Genomic DNA, 12,802 nt, shown 5'->3' with positions numbered 1-12,802 from the left:
CTATTAAGTAAGATGGGTTCCCCTAATCTTGTAGTGTTTCCTGTTTTGGTGATTGTTTTCTATACCGTATCCAGCAGCTTATTCCCAGTCCATGTTTTCATTTTGTTATTCCCTAGTATTCTGCACTCTGTTTATGTGTATTAAGGGGCACTGGACAAATACTGATGACTCTTCACATTTCTTTTTCAGGTGCTGGCCATGTATCTCACAAACAAGATCATATGTAAATAACCCAGCTCTGGATTTTGTATATACTGTGTACATATTTCCTATTAAACTGTTTGAAGTATCTGTTTCAATTGCTCAGAGGCCTGATTTCGTCTTTCAGAGAATTGGGGCTTCCTCAATGTCCTCTGTAACCATGATGTGGAGGCTTCCTCCTTTGCCCTTTCTCCGTGGAGCTGGACGAAGACCTCAGCTCAGCGCCTCTCTGGGGTCTCTAACCACTCTTCCGCAGTCCCCACAAAGCTAGATCTAATCCCTGTAGTTAGTGGCCTGGGGTTTGGTTCTTAATCATATTCTCATCTTTGTTTTTCTGGGAGTTCAGTGTTGCTGATGAATTCTGGGTTGTAAGTGGGATGGACTGTGTTCTGGTGAGTTATCCTCCATCCTGTCTAGCCTATTTGTGGGTCAGAAGGCTATCTGTGAACAGCGTCTGTTTACTTACAGACTTAGGCTCGGTGCCTGTAATAGTGTGTGAGGGAAGGCATCTCTGCTTTTCGCCAAGTCCCTGTTTGTGAACTGCAAGACTTTATCGGAGAGGAACCATTGGATTCCCTAGCTTCCCCCACTGCACTACAAGGGAACGACTGTCATTGGGTATCTCTGACAGGGTATGTCCTGCTGTGCTCACTGGTCTTGTGGCTTCTTAAGGGCCAGCTCCTTTTGTTAATAATTCACATTGGACTAGAGCTGGGTGAAGGCTGATGGGGCATTCACTGAGGGGCTCACCAGTTAAACTCCACAGTTCAGAGAATCCTAGAAATGTAGGGCTGGGAGGGTCCTAGAAATATCATCCCATCCAGCACTATACTTAGACCGTCCCTGACAGCTCTTTGTCCAATGGGTTCTTAAAAACCTCCAATCATGGGGATTCCACAACCTCCCTTTGAAGCCTATTCCAGAACTGAACTATCTTTATAGTGAGAAAGTTTTTCCGAATATCTAACTTAAATCTCCCTTGCTGCAGATTAAGCTGATACCTACTTCTCCTACGTCCAGTGCACATGGAGAACAGTTGAGCGGGGTCCTTTTTATAACAGTCCTTAACATATTTGAACATGGTTTGAACATATTTGAGGGTTGGCTAAGATAAAGAGGCCCCTGGAGGAGAGAAAGCAGGTTACAGGGGTATGTGTGCAGCTTTCTTGGGGTGCCCAGGCTCTGAGTCACTTTGTTACCCATCCGGCGAGAGGAAGATTTTCTCAGGGAGCTGATATCTAGTTGAGCATAACACCACCGGTCTGTTAGCCAGCCTACCAATCTCCACAGGGCTCTGCCAGCCCTTGCTCTGCCTTGCATGGTAACAGTTGTGGCACTGCAGCCCGAAGTCCCTCTGAAAGTGTCCCCCAGTAGCATCAGATTACTGTCACAGGACACTCACAGAAATTACCGGGGAATAGAATCTAAACAGCTTGATTGGTACAGCTCAGGATCAGATCTTTATAACCTCACAGCACTGAGACATATGTATAGTGGAATAATCCTAAATTCGTTACCAAAGATTAAGATTTAAGAGGTAGTGAGTCAAGATCATGGAAACAGAACTGGTTACATATAAAATGAAAATCACAACATGCTTCTTAGAGTCTAAAATCAATTATTACGGCAGTTTTTCACCTAAAGCAATCTCCCAGCAGCATTAACCAACATGCCTGGGATCCAACGTTCCTGAGGAAAGAAAAGGGCTTTTTGCAGGCTGTTCCCAGATGTGCCCGTTACTTTGGGGGTAGGTTCATTTATCAGGGTTATTCTTCTGGGGGAGGGGCTTCTGTAATTCTATTAACGTGCTGTGAAAGTCACTTGTGTGTTCACATGGAGCTCTGCTCCTTCCTTCTGCAAGTCCCCTCCCAATGGAGCTCTCCTGCAGGACCTCGATTCCCCAGGGCTGGGTTCCTCCAGCCCTAGAACTAGATGAACATGTGCACACACACACTAGCAGAGCAAGTCTGAGAGGACCAGGTCAATCAGCACTCTCCAGCTGATCCCCTCATGTGTTCCTGTACTCAATGGGCTGGGTTAAGCAGCACTTTCAAGCTGGTACCCTTATGTGCTCCTGGTCTCAATAGGCTGGATTGAGCTCCACTTTCAGCTGCTCCCTCCCCACCCATGTTCCCCAAGTTTAACACATCCCTATCACGCATTCACATTACAATTGTACTGGTAGTAACCCACTTGATGAGCAAACCCCACAGTATATTTTGGGGTACTACAGGGATCTTTAGCTTAGGTACAAGAAGCGTCGCTGCAGAGTAAATGGGGGAAGCTAAAACACAAAAGAGTAAAATTCAGAGAGAGAGAGAGAGAAAAGCAACCAGCTGAACCATAACAGTTATTGACTGAATCATAGTGATAACCACACCAGGAGGGCTAAACAAACATAACAGTTACATTTTAAAGGTTAATACCTGAGGTAGGAAAGAAAACAGAGAGAGAGATGGATCTCACCCACTCCATGAGGCTTGAACTGGTCAGGGTTCCCAGGTGATGGTGGTAGCTCAGGGTCCTGAGTGCTGAAGACAGGCAGAGCCCCAGCACGATCAGTCAGGAGATGAAATCCTGGAAAAATCCTGATCCTGGAAAAGCAGAAACTGGATGGGGTCTTCCAAGAAGATGCCCCGAAATCCAGCGGAGAGATGGTTGTACGTGTTTCCTTTGACTTTTACACACCAGTCACTACCACCTCAATCATCACAGCAATTTGTTGGTTCATAATTCAAAGGGACGTCTTACTGGGCTACATCCCAAAGTCTGTGCTCACGCAGCCTGATCTCCTCTTTCTCTCCCGGTGCAGTTACATGGGCAGCAGTGAATGGAGATTCAGGTCAATGGGCCAGAATGTATCTATTTAGTCCTTAGTGGACTTCATGGAGTCTTTGGCACTTCTCCCTTTTTGGGGATAAACATTCTGCTGGGGGTAGATCATTTTATGTTTTGTTGTTGTTCGGGGTTTAGGACTGAAAGGGGGGGTCATTGTTGGAGTTAGGGGTGTCAGGGTTGGGATTAGGGGTGCCAGGGTTTAGAGCATGTCAGTGTTAGGGTTTATTAGGTAAAAGAGGGTGTCAGTGTCAGGATTTAGGGGTCTCAGTGTTAGGGTTTAGGGTAGAAGGGGTTGTCAGTGTCAAGGCTTGGGGGTTTCAGTGTCAGGGTTTAAGGTGTAGAAGGGGGTGTTGGTGTCAGGATTTAGGGGGCATCAGTGTTAGATTTTAGGGGTCTCAGGGTGGGGTTTAGGGATCTCAGTGTTAGGGTTTAGGGATTGAAGGGGTGTCAGGGTTTAGCAGAGGTGCTGGAACTAGGGGTGCCTGGGGTGCTGCAACAACCCCTGGCTTGAAGTGGTTTCCATTATATACAGGGTTACAGTTTGGTTCAATGGCTCTCAGCATCCCCACTATAAAAATTGTTCCAGCACCCCTGGGGTTTAGGGATGTCAGTGTCTGGGTTTAAGGGGTCTCTGTGTTAGGGATCTCAGTGTTAGGGTTTAGGGCAGAAGGCAGTGTCCATGCCTGGGTTTAGGAGGTGTCTATATCAGGGTTTATTAGATAGAAGGGGGTGGGGTTAGTGCCATGACTGTTGTTCTCATGATTGAAAGACATCTCCGAAGGGGATAGTTTTGCAGCATTTACTAAAGATGCTTAGACTCTGGCCTGGCCTGATCTCCCCTGGGCATTGGTTCCCCAGCCAGCTCCTCTCAACTGAGAATGCCTTGTCCACACCTCTCATGCGCTTCGTCCTGGGCTTAGTGACTTGCATTGCCTCAGAGGAGCGCAGCTGTCTTGGTGCTTCACAGGCCAAAGTTTGGTTTTTGATGTCACTGGGGCTTGATCCATTAACGCACGGGAAGCTGCCTGGGAGCTAGTGGCAGGACCTGAGCACCGGCCTGGTGTGCTAAATTCTCTCACACTGGTTTAATACGAAGCATCTCTATTGACTTGGATGGAGTTCCTCCACACTGATAAAGGAGTAACAGTAACTGAGATCAGAACCTGGCCCAGTTATAGGTCTGGCCATGACTGAGAGTCCATTCTTGGGTAGCTTTCTAGGAAGCATGTGTTCTGCTATACTATCCTATGCTGATGTCCTGGGATTAATTCTTCCTTTTCATGGTACTCGGGCGACTTTCTTATCCCAAATCTGTCCTTTGCTCCCCTTTAGGGAGGGTACAAGGGGGCTGAGCCTGATGTCTCTTTAACGGCTTTTGTGCTGATTGCATTGGAAGAGGCCAAGGACATCTGCAAGGATCAAGTCAACGTGAGTATCTCTGCACCGTAGAGTCACTTCTACGTTCATACCCAGGTTTTCCCATCTTTCCATCCCCTATGAACCATGCCCCATGGTGTTATGCTTATAAGAAGCACATGAGATCTTTTTCAGGGGAAAAGGCAGTACGCCACGTTTATTAAAGATACAACAATTAACATACGCATTCAATCACACACCACACACACACTATCCCACCAGTCAATGTTATAGTTATCAGTCCAGACTCTGGATCAATCTAGTAGCCAGCTCATGAAGTCTTGGGATAACGAACCAAGAGTTTCATGGCACCCCATTTATATAGTGATTTTCCTTCATTGGGATCAATGAATTCTTCTTTGAGTGCTTGCTGATATCAATTCCAGTTAGGTGTGCGCATGCGCTGCATGCACGGCTGTCAGAAACTTTTCCCTAGCAGCTACCCGTCAGACCAGCTGGGGAGCCCCCTGGAGTGGCACCGGTATGGCGCTCTATATATGACCCTGCTGGCCCAACCTCCCTTCAGTTCCCTCTTACTGCCTGTGATGGTTGTTGAACAGTGGTTTCTTGCTTGCAAGTGGTCCACTAATCCCTGGCTCTTCTGCTTATCTTTGTATATAGTTACCCATTGTTAGTTAATTGTTCTCTTCTAGTTGTTAATTGCAGTCTTTAGTGGTTGGTGGGGGGGGGGTTCCCCTTCAATGAGTGCCCCTTGGGGCTCCAGGGCATGCAGTCCCAGGGCTTCAAACCCTATAGCTCCTGCCAAGACTATGCCTACGGGCAACCCCATGACTCCTGTCTCTGGTGTCTGGGAGAAGCCCATCAGGCAGATAAGTGCAAGATCTGCAGGCCTTCAAACCTCACGCTAGAAAGGAGAGGAACACTCATTTAAAACAACTCCTCATGGAGTCAGCCCTCTGTCTGCAGCAGGACCCGGCCCCGAGTGCTTTGTTGCGGAGCACCCCTCCAGCGGTGCTGCCAGCAGCACTCCCAGGGTCGGCGGTCTCCAGGGCCCAGAAGTGTTCCGCTCTGCACGCTCCCACTCGCCAATTGCCCACAAGAAGCAGGCCAAGGACAAGCCTCCACACTGGCCTGAGTCAGGAACCGTAGCCTCGGCAGGGCACGCTGCAGTGCATGGGCCTACGGCCGACAGACCCTCTGGTTAGGCTCAACCCCCATGGGCTCCCATCTCCGCAGGAAGCCCAGCACTCCTGGACTCTCCACAGCCGCAGGTGGAGGAGGTGATTCCACCCTCCACCAGACACTTCTGAGGCCGCTAGGGGGCTTATAGAAATGATGGCTCCCAAGTCTCCAGTCTCGAGGCCTCCATTACCCCAAAGCCCAGCACCTTCAAGAGACAAACCCACTATGTTTGGGCCATCTACCCCCCGACCGGGATCTCTGCATCGCTCCGAGTCGGCGCGCTCCGAGTCGGTGCCGTACATATGCCCCGTGCCTGTCTGACTCGTGGCACTGGTCTGACTCGCGACACCAGTCTCTCAGCCCCGACCCTTGGAGCTGTTTCTGTTTGAGGTGGTCATCAGCTAACAAGTCATGGATCCCAATCTGTGACCTCGCAGCAGCGCTCACATCGACCTCAGACAGCATTCCCCAGTCGTCGCTCGACGGACCAGCACTGCTCTACATAGCCACTCTGTCGTAGCACCGCACCCCATCTCGGCACTGCTCCACCTCAGGATCCCTTGCAAAACCCAGATCCAATCCCACACCCAGTGGAGGTTACACCTGGGGCTCGGGATGAACCAGTCCCGGAAAATCCAGAAGCCGCCATGGAACCACTCCTGCCGGTAGCGTCTTCCTCATCCTCTCCTGACCAGGAGTCACCCAGATGATGGGGCAAGTGGGGCAATTTGCCCAAGGCCCTGCAGGGCCCCCGGCCCCACATCTGCCTTCCCCCATCGCCTCAGCGCACCACATCAGGAGCGGCCCTGGACAGCGCTGCAGCGGTGTGGCTCCGGCAGGGCCTGAGCTCCTCCCACTGAGTCAGAACCGCATGGTAAGGGGGCGGGGCTGCGAGCCCCGGTCCCGCTGGAGCCACGCCACTGCAGCACTGTCCAGGAGCCAGGGCAGCCTTCATGACGTGTATTTACACTTGTTATGACCTGGCAAAGGTTCCTCCATCTACTATTATGGCTCACTCCACCAGGGCTGTCCCCTCTCTTTTATAGTGAGGAGGAGCCAGCTGACTGAGGCTGTAGCAGTACAGCATGAGGACAGAGGCAGTCATCTGTAGGGTGAGGGAAGCAGGGCCTAGTGGGCAGAGCACTGGACTAGGTTTCAGGAGACTTAGTTCTCATCCCACAACAGCTGAGGGAACTCAGGCAAATAACTTTCCTACTCTGTGCCTCAGTTTCCTTTTCTGTAATTTGGGGCTAAAAAGACTGACCTCCTTTGTAAAGCGCTGAGGAAAAGTGTGATATAAGAGTTTGGTATTATTAGATCTTGGATCCCGGTCAAACCAGCCTGAGTGGCACATGGGGACGATACTACCCTCTCTCATCCCAGGGAGGCTTGCTCAGCCACTGTACCATTCGTGGGGCTAAACAGAGGACATCCTCCAGAATTGCCTCCATCTTTCTTCTTCAGGCTTGCCAGTCCTACATTTTCTCCATATGCACTTTGTCCTCCTGGCCACTGTCTTGCCACTATTTTCTTGGTCGTCTTCTTGCTTTCTGCCTGTAAACGTTACTCTCAAACGCCTCCCTAACAAAATTCCCTTAATAAGTGCTGAGTTTTATTTTTCCCAATGGGTGCTCCACCCCTGCTCTGCCCTGAGGCCCTGTCCCCACTCTGCCCCCTCCCCTGAGGCCCCATCTTTGGTCCGCCTCTTCCTGCCCCCGCTCCCACCCCCTCTCTCAAAGTCCCCCCCACCAGCCTGCCACTCCCTCATCTCCGTCCCCTCCCCCAAGCGCCTCCCAACAGCTGCTTGCTAATCAGCGGCCAGCCCTGGGGGCTTGATCGGCACCAGCTGGGGCAGAACCACTGTGGCTGGTGGGTGCTGAGCACCCCTATTTTTCCATGGGTGCTTGAGCCCCAGAGCACACACGGAGTCGGCACCTATGACTCTCTTCATCCCCTCTTTGTGCGTGCCCACCACGTCACCTCATCCTCCTCTCTTGCAGCTTCTGTCTGATACCACAGACCAGGGCCAGATTTTGGGGACAGGCAATCCAGGAAACTGCCTCGGGTGCTGGACTTGGGGGGTGGTGCTGGGCTCAGGGTGCTGTTTTTGTTGTTAGAGACAAAAAGGACAATTGATGTTTCCGGTATTCTGTACGTGGATTCATTTTTCACTAACCTACTAGAATGTTCTGGATGTATAAGCTTTGTTTCTATAAGCTTAGAGGAAACTTTTATTTGCTTATATATGGCATGAATAAATACAGACTTACAGCTCTAGCGTGCAAATTTATCATCTTGTACAACAGGGATAAATCATACATGCTAATCATGCAGCGAAATCGAAATGAGCTACAAATGCAATAAAAATAAGGTATTCAAAAATTTTACAAATAGAGGGGACACCAAAGATGCTCTAGGGCGCCATTTGGGCTAGGGCCGGTCCTGCCACAGACATTGGTCTCACTCCTGCTGACATTCTGCATGTGGTCCAGAAATGTCCCCTTTTGCTGCCCTCAAATATCTCACTTCCATGTCTTCAGCCTCCTCTGTCTTTCACCAGCACAAAATTCACTGTGAAATTAAATAAAGCTGGAAGCCACTTGAATTCGTAATGTGTTAATGTAACCCACACCCCTCCTGGTGTGGTGTTCTGTCCCATCTAGTGGCACTGAGACCATGTAGAGAGAGCTTAATGAGCCTGCTCTAGAGTCTTCAGGCTTTTAGTTCATGCAGTAGAGGCTCATGCATTTAGCTCCAGAGGTCCCATGTTCAATCCTGCACCTCCCCTCGGCATTAACACTACTCAAAACCTCAGCCTAACCAACGAGTTTGATTTTCTTCCGTTTTCTTTGTCACCTCCTAGAGTTTGGAAGTCAGCATCAGCAAAGCCACTGAATACTTAGCCCAAAGGTACCAGTCTCTAACCAGACCGTACACTGTGGCTCTTGCATCCTATGCCTTAGCCATGGTGGGGACACTGGACACTGAGAAGACGCTCATGAGAGCTTCGACAGGTAAATGAGTGCGTCTTATCAAGTACTGGAAAGATGTGGCCAAGTCAGGATGGGGTTCAGGGAAGAGAAGCAAAGGAGGTTGAAGAGGGATTAATTTATGAGGAGCGAATAATTGGCATAGATTTGTTCCTTTTAGCCAGATTTGAGATTGATCAGACTGGGTATAAATCCAGAGTAACTCTCCTGGGTTGAGTGGAGTTACTCCAGATTTACACCAATGTGTCTGAGATCTGGATGTGGCAGAGATGTATGGCATTACTTGACCTCAGGAGGAATCTGAGAGCTCTGTATGTATATCTAAAAGATGTAAACCCCAAAGAGAAAAAGAGAGAAAACGGTGGCTCAAGAGGATGTAACTGGATGAAACTGAGCAAAGGATATAGAATAATATTACCCGCAAAGAAAATGGAGTTTGCCCCATTGTTTGGGATAGTTAAAACAGGGCAGGACAAAGCTGCTGTCTAGATATAACAATGTTGTGTTGAAAGGTGCCAGGTGGGTCTTTGATCCCCAAACAGTCACAGACCTTGGCCATGTCTACAATGCAGGGACTAGAGCGGCAAAGCTATGGTGCTGCAGCTATCCTGGTATCACCCCCTATTGTAGACGCAGACTGCACCGATGGAAGGGGTTTTCCATCTCTGTAGGAACTCCACCACTATGATCAACAGTAGCTAGATCAACTGAAGCATTTTTCCATTGACTTAGCTGTGTCTGCACTAGGCGTTAGTTTGACATAGCTATAGCAAGTGTGTGTGTGTGCAGATGTTTCACATGCCCTGAGTATCACAGCTATCACAATCTAAGTTTTAAGTGTAGACCAGGCCCTTGTTCAAGTTAATGGGTGTGCCAGGCACTCTTTCAGACTCAGTGGAAGGAGAAATCAAGACTCTTTCTGTAGTAGACACAGCTAAAAACAATGCAGGGACTGCCCAAGGCACACAGCAGGTCAAGAGCTCAGGCATGTGGGCTGAGGGTTTCCCTGATGGCAATCACAGAGGCTAGCATGTTGGTTTTGCACCCTGTGCGTTAGAGGCAGAAACCAGCTGAAAGCCTGGAGAAGTGTTATGAAACAAGCAGAGAGACATTGCTTGTTGGGCCTAGAACTCACTTCAGAGGCAGAGTTGGGGATTTCTCAGCAATGAAGTTGCCTGCTGTTGGTTTCTCTCAAGCTCAGGGAAAACGGGGCTTTCTGTGCATTTTCATAAGCAATCAGGTTTACACCAGAGAACGTACCAGAGGCCTATCACCAATTCCTCATCCTAATTGAAACAATCCTCCCAAGACCCCAAATATTGGGTAGCTGCTCACCCCTAAAAGGGGCAACAATCAGTTCGACTTACTGATCCTCCATGCGGAAAGTTGGGGAAGGAGTCAGGCGATGGTATGGTCCAGTCAGATCTGCTCAGAATGAGTGGATCTCCTTGAGGAGAGTCCTTTAGCTCACCTTCTTTGCTGCTGCCTAGAGGGAAATCGCTGGGAAGAGCCAAACGCCCACACCTTCAACATTGAGGGCACCTCGTATGCCTTGCTGAAAATGAAGAAGTATGAGTTGACTGGTCCCATAGTCAGATGGCTGAGAGAATGGAGGAGAATATGGATCTACCCAAGTGAGTATGATCCTTATAGCCCGGGTATCCTTCCAAGACCGTGTTTTGTGGGCAGGTCTCCCATCGGAAGGAATGGGATCCGATCACTTGAGTCATTGTAGAAAGCCCTGGGGAATGCCCAGTAGAGAACAGTCCTGCATTGCCTGGGAGATGGGCAACGTGACCTATCAGGTCTTTGCCATTGTTAACCTAAGGCAGAGACCAGCACAGGGGCATGACTGAATCGTCTCACTAAAGGCTCCATCCCGCCAAGGTGATGGGTGTGAGCACATGCTTCTCTTTAAGATAATGAGTTGTCCTGGGGAGTGAATGAGCCTTCTCTTCCCATGGGCAGAAACACACATGCATCTGGACTCATTCTAGCATTTGTTGTTTTTTGGCCATTGGTCTGGAGAGAGGGTACCAGGTGTGCAGGACCAACGGACTGAGTCCAAATGACAAAGCCATGGTAGATCATGACTAATCTGAATCAATTGGGCTTTATCCACCTCTAAGTAAAACTGTAAGCTTATGTATTTTAGATTCTTTTTTTAAAACTGTGCTTACACGAAGCACTGGAGAGGATAAAAGCCCTACTGCTAGTGACAGCTAAATAAAGATGGAGTGTCCTCAGATATCCCTCCCTTCCCTGGAATACGGGGGCCACCAGGAACTATAGGGTCTGTCTGTGTCCAGCAGCCTCAGTAGAGAGGCCCCTTTACATTCCTTGCTACTGAGTCTTGTCTTTTCTCTACCTAAAATGATGCTACAAGCTTGGTTGGGAGTGGTCTGTATTTCTGAGTCACAGGCCATGTGTTCTATCCCTAACATTGTTCTTTGTGTGGCATAGATGTCTCTATATAAGTAACCTACACACCTCCTGGGTATGGTGCTATGTTCCCTGTAGTGGCACCGAGACCACTTAGAGAGAGATTAATGTGTCTGCTACAGACTTAGCTAAGGGCCACATGGCTTTTAGCTCATGCAGGAGAGGCTCATGCATTTAGCAAGAGGTCCTGCATTTGAGTCCCAGACAAGCCCCCACTTGTAATACCGATAGACCTCAGTTGTCGGTGGGTGGGATCGAACTCATTAAACTCTCTAAGTGGTCTCAGTGCCACTAGAGGGGACAGAGCACCACACCCTGTGGAGGTGTGTGGTTTACATATACATAGAAGGAGCCACTTGCTGTGCTCTGTCCAGCTGACAATTGGCCCCTGTTAATAGCTAGGCGCGAAGGGAAGCTAATTAACCATGCACAATATATTTATTGACCATGGGTTCTAGTCCTGGCTTGGCCACTGGCTTCCTGGGTGACCCTGGGAAAGTTACTTCCCTGCCCTGTGCCTCCGTTTCCCCATCTGCAACATGGGAATAAAGATCTTGTACTGCTTTGTAAAGTGCTTGGAGATCTACTGATGAAACACATTACAGAGGAACCAGGTAATATTATTATATAACCCTTTGCCTGCGTGACACCCAGTGGACCCTTGGTGTTTTCTTTCATTGTATTTTTGGTTCCTCTTCCTTAAGAGTCAGTTTAAAAGCTGTCAGATGTTCAGTGCAATAGGACAATAAGGTGTAACTCTCTTGTCTTTTTCCTGGTGTTCTAGGCGACCATCATGGTGTTCCAGGCTCTTGCGCAGTACCAGATAGACATCCCCCTACACAAGGAGCTGAATTTGATTGTTTCTATTTTCCTGTCACATCATTCTAGGCCTATAAAGTACAGAATCTCAAATGAGGATGCTCTAGTGGCCAGAACAGCAGAGGTATCGTGCTTCTCTATGTGATTAGTACAGATCACTGATTATAGAGAAAGAAGATTTGACTAGAACCTCCTATCCAAACCATTTTGGGAAAGGGAGGGGCATTCATATTCCCGGCACCAGATCCAAATGCATCCACACTTTTGACTCAGATTTTTAAGACCAGAAGGGACCATTGTGATCATCTCGTCTGACCTTCGGCATGACACAGGCCAGAGAACCTCACCTACTAATTTCGGCATCAAGCCCGTAACTTCTAGCTGACCTGTGAGATGTCTCTTAGGTAGATATCCAGTCTTGACTTAAAGACTTGAAGTGATGGAGAATCCATCACATCCTGTCAGGCCCTAGGTTCTAGGCAGTCAGGCCTGGTGGTTGGAGCCGGCTGGAGCGTCAGGACTGGGCCAAGGGCAATGCTGAAATCAGGGTCTGGGGACAGGCCGTGGGTCAGAATCCACAGACAAGCCAAATCAGGATTGAAGTCAGAGTTCGGATGCAGGCCAATGGTCAAAGTCAGGTTGGAATCAGTCCGAGGGCCTGGGGGGCCAGGAGGCGGATGCAGGCTGGAGCGGGACTGGAGCAAGGTCAGAGCAGGGCACAGAGGAAGCTGAAGTGGGCTGGAACAAGACTCGGGCATGGCTGGGGCAGGAACAGGAACTGGATCAAGGGCAGGCCAGAAGCCTGGGGAGTCTGTAACACTGCAAGGCCGGAGGAAGGTCCCTGGCCGTCTAGTGCTGTTGTGCACTCAGCTCTGATGGGGACAGTGAAATACTTGTGCCTGGGGATCATCTGGCCTGAGCCCTGACCAGGGATAGTCACTGCAGGCTCCGTT

The 12,802-nt window shown here is 49.3% G+C and overlaps 1 pseudogene; it reads left to right on the top strand.

Moving 5' to 3' along the window:
* The first annotated feature begins 2,783 nt into the window (after positions 1–2,783).
* LOC120394549 overlaps positions 2,784–12,802 on the top strand; it is a 30,336-nt pseudogene continuing 20,317 nt past the window's right edge.

Source organism: Mauremys reevesii, unplaced genomic scaffold (assembly GCF_016161935.1).
Source record: "Mauremys reevesii isolate NIE-2019 unplaced genomic scaffold, ASM1616193v1 Contig65, whole genome shotgun sequence".
Taxonomy (NCBI): Eukaryota; Metazoa; Chordata; order Testudines; family Geoemydidae; genus Mauremys; species Mauremys reevesii.
Note: the sequence above shows the minus strand (reverse complement) of the source record. Positions and strands in the feature narration are given on the sequence as shown.